Below are 17,914 nucleotides of genomic sequence, written 5' to 3'. Positions count from 1 at the left end.
CTCTATATTTGTAAAATGTCATGAAATATGATTTATAAGGGGGAAAGGAAACAGGAAGCGCTAGTGTACTCGTTGTCATTGAAACTGCACATGCGACCTTGATTCAAGGTCATTCTACGACGCAGCCTACGCCGCATTTCAGCTGAGCTGCATGTTACCGCATTGTGTCTTTACAGCACATTTAACTGATATGCCCTCATCATTTTTAACAGTCCTGTCGCAGTTTGGTTGATGCTTTACAACGCCTTGTCTTATTTAGATCTTGTCAGATGGGGGCTTTTGTGTAAATGTGGTTTATGACTTTACCACAAAAGGTCACACCTCGGTGCTCTGGTATGCCTAGAGAGGTCATGACCCCGGAGACAGGTGTGGAGAAGTACGACAAAATAGCCTCTGAGACAACAGCTGGGAGGTAAAGGCTATGCAGTAAGAGGGAATCATTCTTATGTTAAACAACCTAAAATGGCACCGTCCTTCTGCATTTAAAGTCAATTATTACAAGACCATGTGGTATTAGCCTATTGTCATTGTTAGTAGGCATGAAAACGAGTTAGGGAAAGTCTTAATTGTTTTATAAGTCTTAATGATTCAGCCTTATCCAAACATTCTGTTTTTGACGACAAGCCTTTCTTGACTGGTATGCAACACAAAACGTGTGTCTTGCTTGTTTGGTATAACTTAGATGAATCAATTTAAAAATGCAAAAGCATATATGGTGTATTAACAACATATTGGATGGAGCCAGACGTGCTATTTTAAGTCGCACTCGAGCGCCATCTAGCGGTTATGTAATTACTTAGCAGGTAAGTGGATTGTGTCAGCCTGCCGACTGGTGACGTCTGTGTACAGAGTGTCCTCGAGCACAAGGTCATATGTTTCCGCACACGAAAGTTGAGACATCCGAGCATGTGTCCCAGTTAAAGCTCATGTAGTGTTGGAACAATGCACAACAGCGTACAATAATGCCATTAATAAAATAAAATATCAATATATATATTTTTGGATTTACCCATTTTTGTTCCATTATTGCTATTATAATAAACACTGTTTTACAGCCATATTATGTCATATGAGAATATTTTAAAGTTTTTTCTTATGCTATTCCAGCATCTATGGCTACACTCATGGCAAGAACTGGTTAATTCATATGGGAGGGGCAATTTGGTATCTCCAATTTACCTAATTTGCATGTTTTCGACATGTGGAAACCAGAGTACCCAGAGTAAACCCACGCTGACACAGGGAGAACAAGCAAACTCCACACAGAAAGGCCACCTGACCTATAGCCAGTGCTTGAACCGGGGCCCTTCTTACTGTGAGGCAAGTGCTACCCACTGAGCCACTGTGCTGCCCAAAGACCTTCTCTACAAACAAAAACAAATTAAAAACATACATTCAATTCACAAACCATGCATATACAGTAAAATATCAAATATTCTAGATAAGATTTGCAGAAAACCATTAAATAAACATTATATTAATACATTTAGTACATGTTTTTATCCTGAGTGACCAAGAACTGGAAAAGCATTTAAAATATTGTTTAACAAGCCAACTGTGACACATTCTTTTTTCTACTGTACAAGTAAAAAGCTATATGTTTCAAAGTTTACAACTTTCCTTTTGAGAGCGAAATCAGCCCACCGTTAAACAGGTAGTTCACCCAAAAATAAAAATTCTGTCACTATTTTTTCACCCTCATATTGTTCTAAACCTGTATTAATTTCTTTATACTGTTGAACACAAATATTTTGATAAATGATGGAAACTACACAGTTGACGGTACCCATTAACCTTTCATAGGATAAACAATTACTATGGAAGTCAATGGGAATTGTCAACTGTGTGCTCACAATCATTTATCCAAATATCTTCTTTGTGTTTAACAGAATTAAGAAACTCACAGGTTTATTTAGCACAACTTGAGGTGATGATGACTAAACTCCCTTAAAAGCATCATTGGGGGTTCTTCTGTTTGCTTTGTAGTATTATTTCAGCACTTTATAGGGTTAAAGGTAAGCTTTTAGCGAAGGATTATTGTACCTCACCCAGTGAGTCAGATTACACATGTTTTCTTTACAGTTGCTTAACATGTTTCAGCTGCTGCAAGTGTTCAACTTCTAGAGCAGTCTCATGTCAAACTGATCTGTCTTGTAATACAGGTAGATATGCAATAAAAGTTTGGTACAAGTGGTAAGTTTTGAGGTAACACGGCATGTTTCAACCAGAGTTTACAGATCCAGAGACCTGGACTCATAGCCTACTCATTACCCATCAATCTACATTATTTTGTAGTATCTAGTAGTATCTAGTGTTACATGTGAACAATTTGTACAAAATGTATTTGTAATTTTAATGGCCCCTCAGGTTAAACAAAAATTTGAGGTAAAAAAAAGGGCAAAACACTAAACTTTTAGGAACTGTTTCCCGGACAGGGTCTAGTCCTGATATAAACCTTACAAAAAAACTTACAGAAAACTACTGGTGTGCATCTTAAGATGAAACAATGGCACAAATATATGTTAAGATACGTCAGTACAAAGTGTTTTTAAATTACGGCAACTCAAACATGCATTTTAGTCTGGGACTATAAGCTCTGTCCGGGAAACCACTCAGGGTACTGATAATAAATTATTTATTATTATGTATTATTTGTATAATTAGCAAATAAATTAGCAAAATGGCAAACAAAGCATAAAAGGTAATCTGGATTTTATTTGAATATACAAATAATGCATAGAAAAACAAAAAGCTCACAGGTAATAAAGCATATGTATTGACTAATTTTATCTGTTATTAAAATTTGTTGATCCTCTTTTGTGGTAATATTTTGTAGTTATTGTCCTGGGCTATGTCTTTATAAATTATGCACATGTGTTGTGTGTCATTTTCATTTTTTCTAAAAGGTGAACTTCAGTTTATACTCCAAACACAAATGCAACACCCATAATAAAATTTTGAATAAATAGAGAATAAGTCAATTGGACATTGTTCACTACTGCACTGTAAAAAAAGCTGGTTTAACTTAAAAAATAAGTAACCTGGTTGCCTTGATTCAACTCTAGGTTAATTCAAGTTAAGTTAATTCAACTTGAAAATATTTTTTAAGTTGAATGAACTCACAATTTTAAGGCAACCAGGTAACTTACTTTTTTAAGTTGATCCAACAAATCGTTTTTTATAGTGGTTTAAATAAACCAGATATCAATATTCAATATGAATTAATAGGAGTAGTTGTAACGGGCCAGCATTCGTCAAACTTTTATGACCCCCTCCCCCACCCGGTGACAGTTGCTATCTGACAGGTCGTTTTTATGACCCTTTGACAGGGGGGCGGGACCATCAATCAAAATCTGTACAAGTTGTCAACTTTAGACAGAAAGTATTTAATGGTTTTATTGCCGGTCATTTAGAGTGATTGTTTTTCCTGAGTGTGTTTTATGTCAAGCGTATGGTGTCATGTTTAATGACGGCTCGTGTTTGTGACATTTGCTATCTATCACCCTCCCTTTTCGACCCGTGCGCTTCTCACCACTGCGTGTCACACAGTGATGTGTGTGTTGTTGAATCTAAAGTTTTGCAACATCAAAAGTTTATTTAAAGGCAATCACTAATTATATATATATATATATATATATATATATATATATATATGTATGTATTAGATGTAGCTGGTTAAACTTAAAGGCCGATATTTTCTATCGAACTAGTCTATTTTCTGTTCAGACACAAAGTTTTCTGATGCTGATATTATGTCAGTGTGTGTTTGTGTGGGGGTCGTGTGCTGTAATCTTTGAAAGTTTATGACCGAACCTTTATTGGGGAGCGACAAGAGATCTCCCGGACTCAGTTTGGATGGAGCAGAGCTGTTATACTCAAGTCTATTGGTATGTATGTGTTTCGCTGTGTTCGTTCCAGTATTTTGTCTGATTTATTTAAAAACTAAAAATTCGATCTCTGGTATTGCAGCGAAATTGTCTAAACTGGTATTAACTATTCCTGGTAAATCGCGGACAAGAGTGGCCTGAACAAAAAAGTCAGCCCGAGACTAGAACCTCCCGCAGCGTAACAAGGAAATCTTGGAGCAAAGAGACGCCGAGTGGCTCGTGTTGTGCGGTGTGTATTTATTTAATCCTGTTACAATAGATTTAAACAAACTGGTTTGTTTTAATATTTTCTAATAACATGTGTTATCTGTTTTAAAGGTTTGGATATCTGCTGCAAAGCGAACGTTGTGTGTACTATTGCAAAATAGCGGATCTCCCCGGTACGTTTATGATGCATAAGAAAAAGTTTGCTTTATTTAGATATTTGTCCTAATAACTTGTTTTTATCTGTTTACAGGTTAGGATACAGACCACAACGCTTTGGACGTATCTTTAAAAAAGAGAAAAATCAGAGACTTTTTGGATTTGTCTGGGGACATTTTAAACATTTTGTGTCAAATTGGATTTAAAACATTTCGGATACTGGATACCTAGTTTGATTTGTCCACAGATCTTGTTTAAGACGTTTTCACCTCATTTTAGGGTTTATTTTTAATTAAAGGCTTCTTAAAACATGTATGAAAATGTGTATATTATACAATGAGTCTTATATTGTCTGCTCTGACAAAAATAAATTATTATTTTAGATCTTAGGTCAAATGACTGCGTGTGTTTTATGTCAAGCGTATGCTGTTATGTTTAATGATCGCTCGTGTGTGACAGCTCGTGTTTTGGCATTCGATGTCAGCTCTCACCCTACCTCCCTACTGTCTCACAAGCCATGCATTCATTCACAGGGGTGCGTGTTGTAAAGCGAGTAAAGATTTCTAAAACCCAACATGGGTAAAATAATTCCCCATTACGGGGGTCAAAAAAGTAAATGTTTATTTTAGATTTAGACAAATCATGAACAATGTTATAATTAAAACTTTTGTTTGTAACATCACAAGTTATTTAATTAAATATTCCGTATACGTGTATAGTTTAAGCAATGACCTGAGCCATATCCTTCGGCGCCGTCAATACTACAATATTTAGACGATAGTCTAAACTAAATAAAATTTTTAAACGGTTTCAGGAACTCCGTGAATCTTTTCATAACCTGCTCTATAGTTTCACGCGTATTAAAGAGCCGGCGGTGCCTGACAAAGCGTCGGGTGATTGTTCATATCTGTCATTTAAAATAAAGTTAATAAATGTAATTCTGTCCACTATGGCAAAATAGGAGTTTATTTTAGATTTAGGGGAATCTTTAACCAAGGCTCTGTTAAGACATATGTATACGTGCACCGATGGTGACAGAGAAACTTATAGCTGACGTTAATAAACTTTTTAAATGTTTTTAAGACGTCTACAACTCATTTTAGGGGTTTATTTTTAATTAAACGCTTCTTAAAACATGTGTGAATATGTGTATATTATACAAAGAGTATTATATTGTCTGCTCTGACAAAAATAAATTATTATTTTAGATTTTAGGACAAATGACTGTGTCTATCTTATAAATACAACTTGATATATACGTTTGTTTTGTCAAGAGACTTTTTTAAAGTCACGCAAGAATAAAATCTTTTAGTTGTAATTGGTTAACATTAAATGTACTATTATCTATTTAACTATAAGCTATATTTTTCTGATCAGATATTTTTCTGTTTCTGATGATGGTCTTATAACAGTGTGTGTGGGATGATGATGGCTGTTCACAGCAGGTGGCGGGTTGTAAACTAGGATCTTTTTAAAACTGTAGTGGTAAAAATGTAATAACACACTGACAAAAATAAAGCATTTGGTTGTAACAAATTATTTAATGAAATATTCAGTATGTGTATAGCGATGAACGATGTCAAAACCCCAGTAGGTCGACATTTCTTTAGACTAAATCCTATTTATTTTAAACTATATAAAAGCTGATTCGCTTCACGAGATCTGTGAATCATTTCAAGCAGGGGGTTCTGTTCAAGCCATTAAAGATCGGGGGCTCCGGCGTTTACAATAGAACATACACGGATGCGGGGACATGGGCCATTAAGAAACTTTTAAACGATTAAAAACATATTCATATCATCTTCTGGGTTTTGTTTTAAATTAATGACATCTTAAAACCAACTGGGAATATGTGTTTATTACACAATAAAATTTAATTCTGTCCGCTCCGGTATAATAGGGGGTTTATTTTAGATTTGGGACTTTCTTTAACCAAGTCTCTGATTAAAACACGTGAATGCGTGTACCAACGTTGCCAGAGAACGTGCGCTGAGGTGCTCTTATGGCGTTAAGAACCTTTTTATTGTTTAAGACATTTTGACCCCATTTCCTGGTTTTGTGTCCGCTGTGGATCCCAACCTCTATGTGTTTATTATACAACAAATGCAATTCTGTCAGCATTTCTAGTTTAGAACGCCTCTGATTTAAACATGCGGGTTTTAAAATGAAACGGCCATGTGACTTTTATGACAAAAGCTATTCGATCTTAATTTTTTTGTTTTAACATCCAAAAGTTTTTATACACATTCCATAATTAAACATCTAGGTGTGTATGAGTAAGTTTATATCTAATGTCACACGAGCAGCACCAAATCGCGCTTGTGTCTCTGTGTGTGCATCCAGGCTGTTTATGTGGGGGCGTGTTTATGAGCCCGTGTCTTTGCAAGGTGTGTGTGCGTGTGTGTGTGCGTGTGCGTGTGTGTGTGTGTGTGTGTGTGTGTGTGTGTGTGTGTGTGTGTGTGTGTGTGTGTGTGTGTGTGTGTGTGTGTGTGTGTGTGTGTGTGTGTGTGTGTGTGTGTGTGTGTGTGTTTGCATGGTGGTCTATGATGTCTCTGTTTGTTACTAAAGTTTTGATATTAAGTCTGTGTCCTCATTGACAATAAGTAAGGGTTTTTAGATGTAGGCTTCATTACACAGATACTGATTAAATCATGTTATCCATTATTTGCGATTTAAAGAAACTTAAAAGGTTTAAGACATTTTATCTCACATTGTGGTGTTGTTTTTTAATTAATGTAACCTTAAACCCCTCTGTTATCCATTTAGGGAACAATAAAATGTTAGCAAATATTATTTATCAAAGTTGACGATGTTATAAGCCAGGATGTCACTAACGTGACAACAAACATTTATTTAAAGACAAAACATTTTAACAAAATTGCCATGGCTTACAGAGACACACTAGACTTAATAATAAAAATAAAAATATACTATTCGAACATCCTAACCTGATATTAGGTTAGATTAGGTTTAAGGTCAATCAGAGTCTTTAGCTTTACAACTTACAGCACAAAACCCCCCCCACCAATGACAGGATTTTTATGAAGTGGATCAGACCCTTGGTATGCCTGTGGGGTTAGGTTCAACTAAGGTCAACATCTATCAGTGCATAATAAGCAAACATGAAATTATATTTTACCTATGGTTTGTTAATGATGTTGCTAGGTTCGCGTATTTTTGCTGAAACAAATTTTTCTTTTCAAACTTAGTTAGGATACACATGTTTGTCGCCTCAAACACCTGATCAAAGTTTTTTCTTAGCTAGCGACAACTAATGTCTGAGATTTTGTAAATTCAACAGATGTTTCTTACTTGTGTATTTTCTTAAACAAACTTTTCTTTACAATCTTAGACAGTCTTCATACGTTTGTCTTTCGATAAGTTGTTCATAGTTTTTCTTCGATAGTGTCAACTCATGTCTGAGATTTGTAAATTTCATCAGATGTTCTTACATGTGTATTTTCTAAAACAAATTTATGCTTTTCAAACTTAGGTAGTCATCATACTTTTGTCTTTCGATAAGTTGTTCATAGTTTTTTATGTGGTAGTGTCAACTTATGTCTGAGATTTTGTAAATTCATCAGATGTTTCTTACGTGTATATTTTCTCAAACAAACATTTTTTGTTTTCCAAACATAGTTAGGATACACACTTTTGTCGCCTCAAACACTTGATCAAAGTTTTTCTTCGTTAGCGACAACTAATGTCTGAGATTTTGTAAATTCATCAGATGTTTCTTACTTGTGTATTTTCTTAAACAAACTATTCTTTTCAATCTTAGACAGTCTTCATAAGCTTGTCTTTCGATAAGTTGTTCATAGTTTTTCTTCGCTAGTGTCAACTCATGTCTGAGATTTGTAAATTTCATCAGATGTTCTTACATGTGTATTTTCTAAAACAAATTTATGCTTTTCAAACTTAGGTAGTCATCATACTTTTGTCTTTCGATAAGTTGTTCATAGTTTTTTATGTGGTAGTGTCAACTTATGACTGAGATTTTGTAAATTCATCAGATGTTTCTTACGTGTATATTTTCTCAAACAAACATTTTTTGTTTTTCAAACATAGTTAGGATACACACTTTTGTCGCCTCAAACACTTGATCAAAGTTTTTCTTCGTTAGCGTCAACTAATGTCTGAGATTTTGTAAATTCATCAGATGTTTCTTACTTGTGTATTTTCTTAAACAAACTTTTCTTTACAATCTTAGACAGTCTTCATACGTTTGTCTTTCGATAAGTTGTTCATAGTTTTTCTTCGATAGTGTCAACTCATGTCTGAGATTTGTAAATTTCATCATATGTTCTTACATGTGTATTTTCTGAAACAAATTTATGCTTTTCAAACTTAGGTAGTCATCATACCTTTGTCTCTACATACATTTGTTCAAAGTTTCTTGTAGCTAGTGTCAACTGATGTCTGAGATATTGTAAATTCAACAGATGGTCTTACGTGTGTATTTCTTAAACAAACATGTTGCTGTTCAAACTTAGGCAGAGGTCATACGTTTGTCTTTTCATAAGTTGTTAATAGTTTTTATTTGTTAGTGTCAACTAATGACAGAGATTTTGTAAACTCATCAGATTCAAACAAAACTCATTCATTTCTGTAGTTTATGTAACACCTTGTCAAACTCTTAAAGGTAGTACTAACTGTTTAAAACAACAATGCAAAGTATTTTAGATTTACTTGATAAATCTTTTACATCAAAACAAACTAGGATAGCAATATGTCTGAAACTGTAACAGGTGATACCACCAATAGCGTGTTGTACATAACAAAGTCTGCAAAATAATAAAGATTGATTAGGTTTTTATTTAGTAAACCTTTTAACATAAAGTGTAGAGTCTTTTGTATGTAACAACAAAGATGCGATGAAACAACGCAAAACAAGAGAGGATGCGTTTGTTAAAACACATATAAATTAAGATGCATACATCTACAAATGGGGCAATGTTTGAAATAGTTTGCCCGTATAGCATCTAAATTCGGGACCAATAGATTAAAGACATTGCCCCATTTGTAGATGTATGCATCTTAATTTATATGTGTTTTAACAAACGCATCCTCTCTTGTTTTGCGTTGTTTCATCGCATCTTTGTTGTTACATACAAAAGACTCTACACTTTATGTTAAAAGGTTTACTAAATAAAAACCTAATCAATCTTTATTATTTTGCAGACTTTGTTATGTACAACACGCTATTGGTGGTATCACCTGTTACAGTTTCAGACATATTGCTATCCTAGTTTGTTTTGATGTAAAAGATTTATCAAGTAAATCTAAAATACTTTGCATTGTTGTTTTAAACAGTTAGTACTACCTTTAAGAGTTTGACAAGGTGTTACATAAACTACAGAAATGAATGAGTTTTGTTTGAATCTGATGAGTTTACAAAATCTCTGTCATTAGTTGACACTAACAAATAAAAACTATTAACAACTTATGAAAAGACAAACGTATGACCTCTGCCTAAGTTTGAACAGCAACATGTTTGTTTAAGAAATACACACGTAAGACCATCTGTTGAATTTACAATATCTCAGACATCAGTTGACACTAGCTACAAGAAACTTTGAACAAATGTATGTAGAGACAAAGGTATGATGACTACCTAAGTTTGAAAAGCATAAATTTGTTTCAGAAAATACACATGTAAGAACATATGATGAAATTTACAAATCTCAGACATGAGTTGACACTATCGAAGAAAAACTATGAACAACTTATCGAAAGACAAACGTATGAAGACTGTCTAAGATTGTAAAGAAAAGTTTGTTTAAGAAAATACACAAGTAAGAAACATCTGATGAATTTACAAAATCTCAGACATTAGTTGACGCTAACGAAGAAAAACTTTGATCAAGTGTTTGAGGCGACAAAAGTGTGTATCCTAACTATGTTTGAAAAACAAAAAATGTTTGTTTGAGAAAATATACACGTAAGAAACATCTGATGAATTTACAAAATCTCAGTCATAAGTTGACACTACCACATAAAAAACTATGAACAACTTATCGAAAGACAAAAGTATGATGACTACCTAAGTTTGAAAAGCATAAATTTGTTTTAGAAAATACACATGTAAGAACATCTGATGAAATTTACAAATCTCAGACATGAGTTGACACTAGCGAAGAAAAACTATGAACAACTTATCGAAAGACAAGCTTATGAAGACTGTCTAAGATTGAAAAGAATAGTTTGTTTAAGAAAATACACAAGTAAGAAACATCTGATGAATTTACAAAATCTCAGACATTAGTTGTCGCTAACGAAGAAAAACTTTGATCAAGTGTTTGAGGCGACAAAAGTGTGTATCCTAACTATGTTTGGAAAACAAAAAATGTTTGTTTGAGAAAATATACACGTAAGAAACATCTGATGAATTTACAAAATCTCAGACATAAGTTGACACTACCACATAAAAAACTATGAACAACTTATCGAAAGACAAAAGTATGATGACTACCTAAGTTTGAAAAGCATAAATTTGTTTTAGAAAATACACATGTAAGAACATCTGATGAAATTTACAAATCTCAGACATGAGTTGACACTATCGAAGAAAAACTATGAACAACTTATCGAAAGACAAACGTATGAAGACTGTCTAAGATTGTAAAGAAAAGTTTGTTTAAGAAAATACACAAGTAAGAAACATCTGTTGAATTTACAAAATCTCAGACATTAGTTGTCGCTAGCTAAGAAAAAACTTTGATCAGGTGTTTGAGGCGACAAACATGTGTATCCTAACTAAGTTTGAAAAGAAAAATTTGTTTCAGCAAAAATACGCGAACCTAGCAACATCATTAACAAACCATAGGTAAAATATAATTTCATGTTTGCTTATTATGCACTGATAGATGTTGACCTTAGTTGAACCTAACCCCACAGGCATACCAAGGGTCTGATCCACTTCATAAAAATCCTGTCATTGGTGGGGGGGGTTTTGTGCTGTAAGTTGTAAAGCTAAAGACTCTGATTGACCTTAAACCTAATCTAACCTAATATCAGGTTAGGATGTTCGAATAGTATATTTTTATTTTTATTATTAAGTCTAGTGTGTCTCTGTAAGCCATGGCAATTTTGTTAAAATGTTTTGTCTTTAAATAAATGTTTGTTGTCACGTTAGTGACATCCTGGCTTATAACATCGTCAACTTTGATAAATAATATTTGCTAACATTTTATTGTTCCCTAAATGGATAACAGAGGGGTTTAAGGTTACATTAATTAAAAAACAACACCACAATGTGAGATAAAATGTCTTAAACCTTTTAAGTTTCTTTAAATCGCAAATAATGGATAACATGATTTAATCAGTATCTGTGTAATGAAGCCTACATCTAAAAACCCTTACTTATTGTCAATGAGGACACAGACTTAATATCAAAACTTTAGTAACAAACAGAGACATCATAGACCACCATGCAAACACACACACACACACACACACACACACACACACACACACACACACACACACACACACACACACACACACACACACACACACACACACACACACACACACACACACGCACACGCACACGCACACACACACGCACACACACCTTGCAAAGACACGGGCTCATAAACACGCCCCCACATAAACAGCCTGGATGCACACACAGAGACACAAGCGCGATTTGGTGCTGCTCGTGTGACATTAGATATAAACTTACTCATACACACCTAGATGTTTAATTATGGAATGTGTATAAAAACTTTTGGATGTTAAAACAAAAAAATTAAGATCGAATAGCTTTTGTCATAAAAGTCACATGGCCGTTTCATTTTAAAACCCGCATGTTTAAATCAGAGGCGTTCTAAACTAGAAATGCTGACAGAATTGCATTTGTTGTATAATAAACACATAGAGGTTGGGATCCACAGCGGACACAAAACCAGGAAATGGGGTCAAAATGTCTTAAACAATAAAAAGGTTCTTAACGCCATAAGAGCACCTCAGCGCACGTTCTCTGGCAACGTTGGTACACGCATTCACGTGTTTTAATCAGAGACTTGGTTAAAGAAAGTCCCAAATCTAAAATAAACCCCCTATTATACCGGAGCGGACAGAATTAAATTTTATTGTGTAATAAACACATATTCCCAGTTGGTTTTAAGATGTCATTAATTTAAAACAAAACCCAGAAGATGATATGAATATGTTTTTAATCGTTTAAAAGTTTCTTAATGGCCCATGTCCCCGCATCCGTGTATGTTCTATTGTAAACGCCGGAGCCCCCGATCTTTAATGGCTTGAACAGAACCCCCTGCTTGAAATGATTCACAGATCTCGTGAAGCGAATCAGCTTTTATATAGTTTAAAATAAATAGGATTTAGTCTAAAGAAATGTCGACCTACTGGGGTTTTGACATCGTTCATCGCTATACACATACTGAATATTTCATTAAATAATTTGTTACAACCAAATGCTTTATTTTTGTCAGTGTGCTATTACATTTTTACCACTACAGTTTTAAAAAGATCCTAGTTTACAACCCGCCACCTGCTGTGAACAGCCATCATCATCCCACACACACTGTTATAAGACCATCATCAGAAACAGAAAAATATCTGATCAGAAAAATATAGCTTATAGTTAAATAGATAATAGTACATTTAATGTTAACCAATTACAACTAAAAGATTTTATTCTTGCGTGACTTTAAAAAAGTCTCTTGACAAAACAAACGTATATATCAAGTTGTATTTATAAGATAGACACAGTCATTTGTCCTAAAATCTAAAATAATAATTTATTTTTGTCAGAGCAGACAATATAATACTCTTTGTATAATATACACATATTCACACATGTTTTAAGAAGCGTTTAATTAAAAATAAACCCCTAAAATGAGTTGTAGACGTCTTAAAAACATTTAAAAAGTTTATTAACGTCAGCTATAAGTTTCTCTGTCACCATCGGTGCACGTATACATATGTCTTAACAGAGCCTTGGTTAAAGATTCCCCTAAATCTAAAATAAACTCCTATTTTGCCATAGTGGACAGAATTACATTTATTAACTTTATTTTAAATGACAGATATGAACAATCACCCGACGCTTTGTCAGGCACCGCCGGCTCTTTAATACGCGTGAAACTATAGAGCAGGTTATGAAAAGATTCACGGAGTTCCTGAAACCGTTTAAAAATTTTATTTAGTTTAGACTATCGTCTAAATATTGTAGTATTGACGGCGCCGAAGGATATGGCTCAGGTCATTGCTTAAACTATACACGTATACGGAATATTTAATTAAATAACTTGTGATGTTACAAACAAAAGTTTTAATTATAACATTGTTCATGATTTGTCTAAATCTAAAATAAACATTTACTTTTTTGACCCCCGTAATGGGGAATTATTTTACCCATGTTGGGTTTTAGAAATCTTTACTCGCTTTACAACACGCACCCCTGTGAATGAATGCATGGCTTGTGAGACAGTAGGGAGGTAGGGTGAGAGCTGACATCGAATGCCAAAACACGAGCTGTCACACACGAGCGATCATTAAACATAACAGCATACGCTTGACATAAAACACACGCAGTCATTTGACCTAAGATCTAAAATAATAATTTATTTTTGTCAGAGCAGACAATATAAGACTCATTGTATAATATACACATTTTCATACATGTTTTAAGAAGCCTTTAATTAAAAATAAACCCTAAAATGAGGTGAAAACGTCTTAAACAAGATCTGTGGACAAATCAAACTAGGTATCCAGTATCCGAAATGTTTTAAATCCAATTTGACACAAAATGTTTAAAATGTCCCCAGACAAATCCAAAAAGTCTCTGATTTTTCTCTTTTTTAAAGATACGTCCAAAGCGTTGTGGTCTGTATCCTAACCTGTAAACAGATAAAAACAAGTTATTAGGACAAATATCTAAATAAAGCAAACTTTTTCTTATGCATCATAAACGTACCGGGGAGATCCGCTATTTTGCAATAGTACACACAACGTTCGCTTTGCAGCAGATATCCAAACCTTTAAAACAGATAACACATGTTATTAGAAAATATTAAAACAAACCAGTTTGTTTAAATCTATTGTAACAGGATTAAATAAATACACACCGCACAACACGAGCCACTCGGCGTCTCTTTGCTCCAAGATTTCCTTGTTACGCTGCGGGAGGTTCTAGTCTCGGGCTGACTTTTTTGTTCAGGCCACTCTTGTCCGCGATTTACCAGGAATAGTTAATACCAGTTTAGACAATTTCGCTGCAATACCAGAGATCGAATTTTTAGTTTTTAAATAAATCAGACAAAATACTGGAACGAACACAGCGAAACACATACATACCAATAGACTTGAGTATAACAGCTCTGCTCCATCCAAACTGAGTCCGGGAGATCTCTTGTCGCTCCCCAATAAAGGTTCGGTCATAAACTTTCAAAGATTACAGCACACGACCCCCACACAAACACACACTGACATAATATCAGCATCAGAAAACTTTGTGTCTGAACAGAAAATAGACTAGTTCGATAGAAAATATCGGCCTTTAAGTTTAACCAGCTACATCTAATACATACATATATATATATATATATATATATATATATATATATATATAATTAGTGATTGCCTTTAAATAAACTTTTGATGTTGCAAAACTTTAGATTCAACAACACACACATCACTGTGTGACACGCAGTGGTGAGAAGCGCACGGGTCGAAAAGGGAGGGTGATAGATAGCAAATGTCACAAACACGAGCCGTCATTAAACATGACACCATACGCTTGACATAAAACACACTCAGGAAAAACAATCACTCTAAATGACCGGCAATAAAACCATTAAATACTTTCTGTCTAAAGTTGACAACTTGTACAGATTTTGATTGATGGTCCCGCCCCCCTGTCAAAGGGTCATAAAAACGACCTGTCAGATAGCAACTGTCACCGGGTGGGGGAGGGGGTCATAAAAGTTTGACGAATGCTGGCCCGTTACAACTACTAATAGGTATGTCACCTGGTTGTTTCTCATTACGGTATATGTGTAATGACTTGTAAGAGACGGAAGCAAACGCAGGTGAGCAATATAACAATGTTTATTGAATGTAAACAAAGAGAGAGTATTCAGTGTTAATGCGGAAGTAATCCAGTCCGGTGTTGTTGCAGGCAATGGTGACGATGACTACGGTGGACGTTGGTGCTTTGAGTGCGGCGTGGGTGGAGTGGTGAGCTGTGGTGAAATCCAGGCAGACACGGAACATCCACACGAAGACGACGACGACAACAAACATCCAACGGTAACACGTAATCCAAAGAGCACGAAACAACCAAGCAACACGGAGACTGAGCAAACAATAGAATCTGGCAGGGAACAGAAAGTCAGGTGAGTATATATGGAGATGATGTAATGATGAACAGCTGGAGCGAGACAATCAACACACAGGTGAAAGGGATAGCTCTAACGAGCACATGGCAGGGGTAAGTGAACAACACACACACATACAAACATGACACGGAGGAAAACACTGGATTTTCCTACCGTGACAGTACCCCCCCCCCTAGGAACGCCCCTCGGCGTTCCCAGCCTGCTTTACCTGTTGATTGAATTCATCAATAAGGCGGTGATCCAGTATGTCCCGAGCAGGAACCCACCTTCTCTCCTCCGGACCGTAACCTTCCCAATCCACCAAGTACTGAAATCCGCGTCCCCTCCGTCTGGAGTCCAGAATACGGTTAACCGAATATGTGGTCTCCCCATTAACGATACGAGGCGGAGGGGGAACCGGGACAGGCGGATTAAGACGGGAAAAAATCACCGGTTTAATTTTGGAAACGTGAAAGACGGGGTGAATCCTTCTGTACGCAGGAGGAAGGCTAAGACGCACTGTTACCGGATTAATGATTTTGGTAACAGAAAACGGGCCAATAAATTTGGGAGCAAGTTTATTCGAGACGGAACGCATCGGAATATTCTGGGTTGAAAGCCACACTCTTTGACCGACGACGTATCGGGGAGGCTTCGACCGGTGGCGATCGGCCTTGGCCTTGGTGCGTGACCTTGCCTGGAGCAGAGCTCTGCGAGCTCTGGTCCAGGTGCGGTGGCACCTCTGGACTAGTGCGTTTGCGGAGGGAACCGACACCTCGGATTCAGTACTGACAAAATTAGGTGGTTGGTACCCTAAACTACACTTAAATGGAGACATGCCCGTAGATGACACCGGCAGAGAATTGTGTGCGTACTCCACAATTGAGAGTTGCTGACACCAGGACGAAGGATTCTTGGAAACCAGACATCGCAACACCCTTTCGACGTCCTGATTGGCTCGCTCGGTTTGACCGTTGCTCTGGGGATGAAACCCGGATGAAAGACTAACAGTTGCCCCTAGCAATTTGCAGAATTCTCGCCAAAATTTGGACACAAACTGGGGACCCCTGTCAGAGACCACGTCTGTCGGGAGGCCATGTATTCGGAAGACGTGGTCAATGACAGCTACCGCTGTTTCCTTGGCTGATGGTAATTTGGGCAAGGGAACGAAATGGGTCGCCTTCGAGAACCGGTCCACTACGGTCAAAATAACCGTATTCCCCTTAGAGGGTGGGAGGGCGGTGATAAAATCTAGCGAGATGTGGGACCAGGGTCTCGAAGGGACAGACAGCGGTAAAAGTAACCCATCAGGAGGACGATTGGAAGTCTTACCAACGGCACAAACCGAACAAGCCAAGACGAAGTCGTGGACGTCACGAGCCATACCAGGCCACCAAAATCGTTGCTTGACTAGAAACCTAGTTCTACTAACCCCTGGGTGACAAGCGACACTGGAACCATGACCCCACTGGAGGACGTCTGACCGTAACCCTTCTGGCACAAATAAACGGTTCGGTGGGCAGCGAGCCGGGGGCGTTACCCCTTCTAAGGCTGTCAAAACCTTCGATTCGACCTCCCATCTGAGCGCGGAGATAATGATTCTCTCCGGTAAAATGGGCTCGGGAGTAGCAGTACGATCGGAACGCTCAAAAAGACGGGATAAAGCATCGGGTTTGATGTTTTTGGAACCCGGCCGGTAAGAAAGTGTAAAATCGAAACGACCGAAAAACAATGCCCACCGAGCCTGCCTGGAATTAAGTCTTTTGGCAGTTCTAATGTATTCGAGATTCTTATGGTCCGTCCATACAATGAAAGGTACACCCGACCCTTCAAGCCAGTGACGCCATTCTTCCAATGCTAGCTTGACCGCCAACAACTCTCGATTGCCAATGTCATAGTTAACTTCCGCAGGAGATAAACGATGGGAATAATACGCGCAAGGATGAACCTTTCCATCTGAGGATGCGCGCTGGGACAACACTGCTCCTACCCCCACCTCTGACGCGTCGACCTCCACTATGAATTGACGTGAACGATCAGGGGTAACGAGAATGGGAGCTGAAACGAAGCAGCTTTTCAGTTTGGCAAACGCAGCCTCAGCTGCGTCTGACCACCTGAACGTCAACCCAGGGGAGGTCAAGGCGGTCAGAGGTGCGGCTAGTTGGCTGAAATTGCGAATAAAACGCCGGTAAAAATTGGCGAACCCCAGAAATCTCTGCAGGGCCTTGCGAGACTCTGGGGATGGCCAATCTACCACAGCCTTAACTTTCTCAGGGTCCATGCGAACACCCTCAGTTGAAATGATGTGTCCTAAAA

At 36.8% G+C, this 17,914-nt stretch overlaps 1 protein-coding gene and 2 long non-coding RNA genes across 6 annotated transcripts in view; 2 read left to right on the top strand and 1 right to left on the bottom strand.

Moving 5' to 3' along the window:
- The window catches only part of LOC135776386 (hatching enzyme 1.2-like), a 27,726-nt gene that overhangs the window by 4,185 nt on the left and 5,627 nt on the right, over nucleotides 1-17,914 (top strand). The window lies entirely within an intron of this gene.
- On the top strand, nucleotides 3,226-4,639 carry LOC135776387 (uncharacterized). Of its 2 annotated transcripts, XR_010544106.2 has the most exons (4): nucleotides 3,226-3,887; nucleotides 3,970-4,116; nucleotides 4,206-4,267; nucleotides 4,345-4,639. It is a non-coding gene; the product is annotated as an uncharacterized lncRNA (long non-coding RNA). The 2 variants fall into 2 exon arrangements; XR_012335385.1 differs by having other exon boundaries at nucleotides 3,226-4,116.
- On the bottom strand, nucleotides 13,825-14,842 carry LOC135776879 (uncharacterized). 2 transcript variants are annotated; one of them, XR_010544216.2, is made up of 4 exons: nucleotides 14,577-14,842; nucleotides 14,348-14,494; nucleotides 14,197-14,258; nucleotides 13,825-14,119 (listed from the first exon to the last, which is right to left on the bottom strand). It is a non-coding gene; the product is annotated as an uncharacterized lncRNA (long non-coding RNA). The 2 variants fall into 2 exon arrangements; XR_012335388.1 differs by having other exon boundaries at nucleotides 14,348-14,836.

This window comes from Paramisgurnus dabryanus, chromosome 18 (genome assembly GCF_030506205.2).
Source record: "Paramisgurnus dabryanus chromosome 18, PD_genome_1.1, whole genome shotgun sequence".
Lineage (NCBI taxonomy): Eukaryota > Metazoa > Chordata > Actinopteri > Cypriniformes > Cobitidae > Paramisgurnus > Paramisgurnus dabryanus.
Note: the sequence above shows the minus strand (reverse complement) of the source record. Positions and strands in the feature narration are given on the sequence as shown.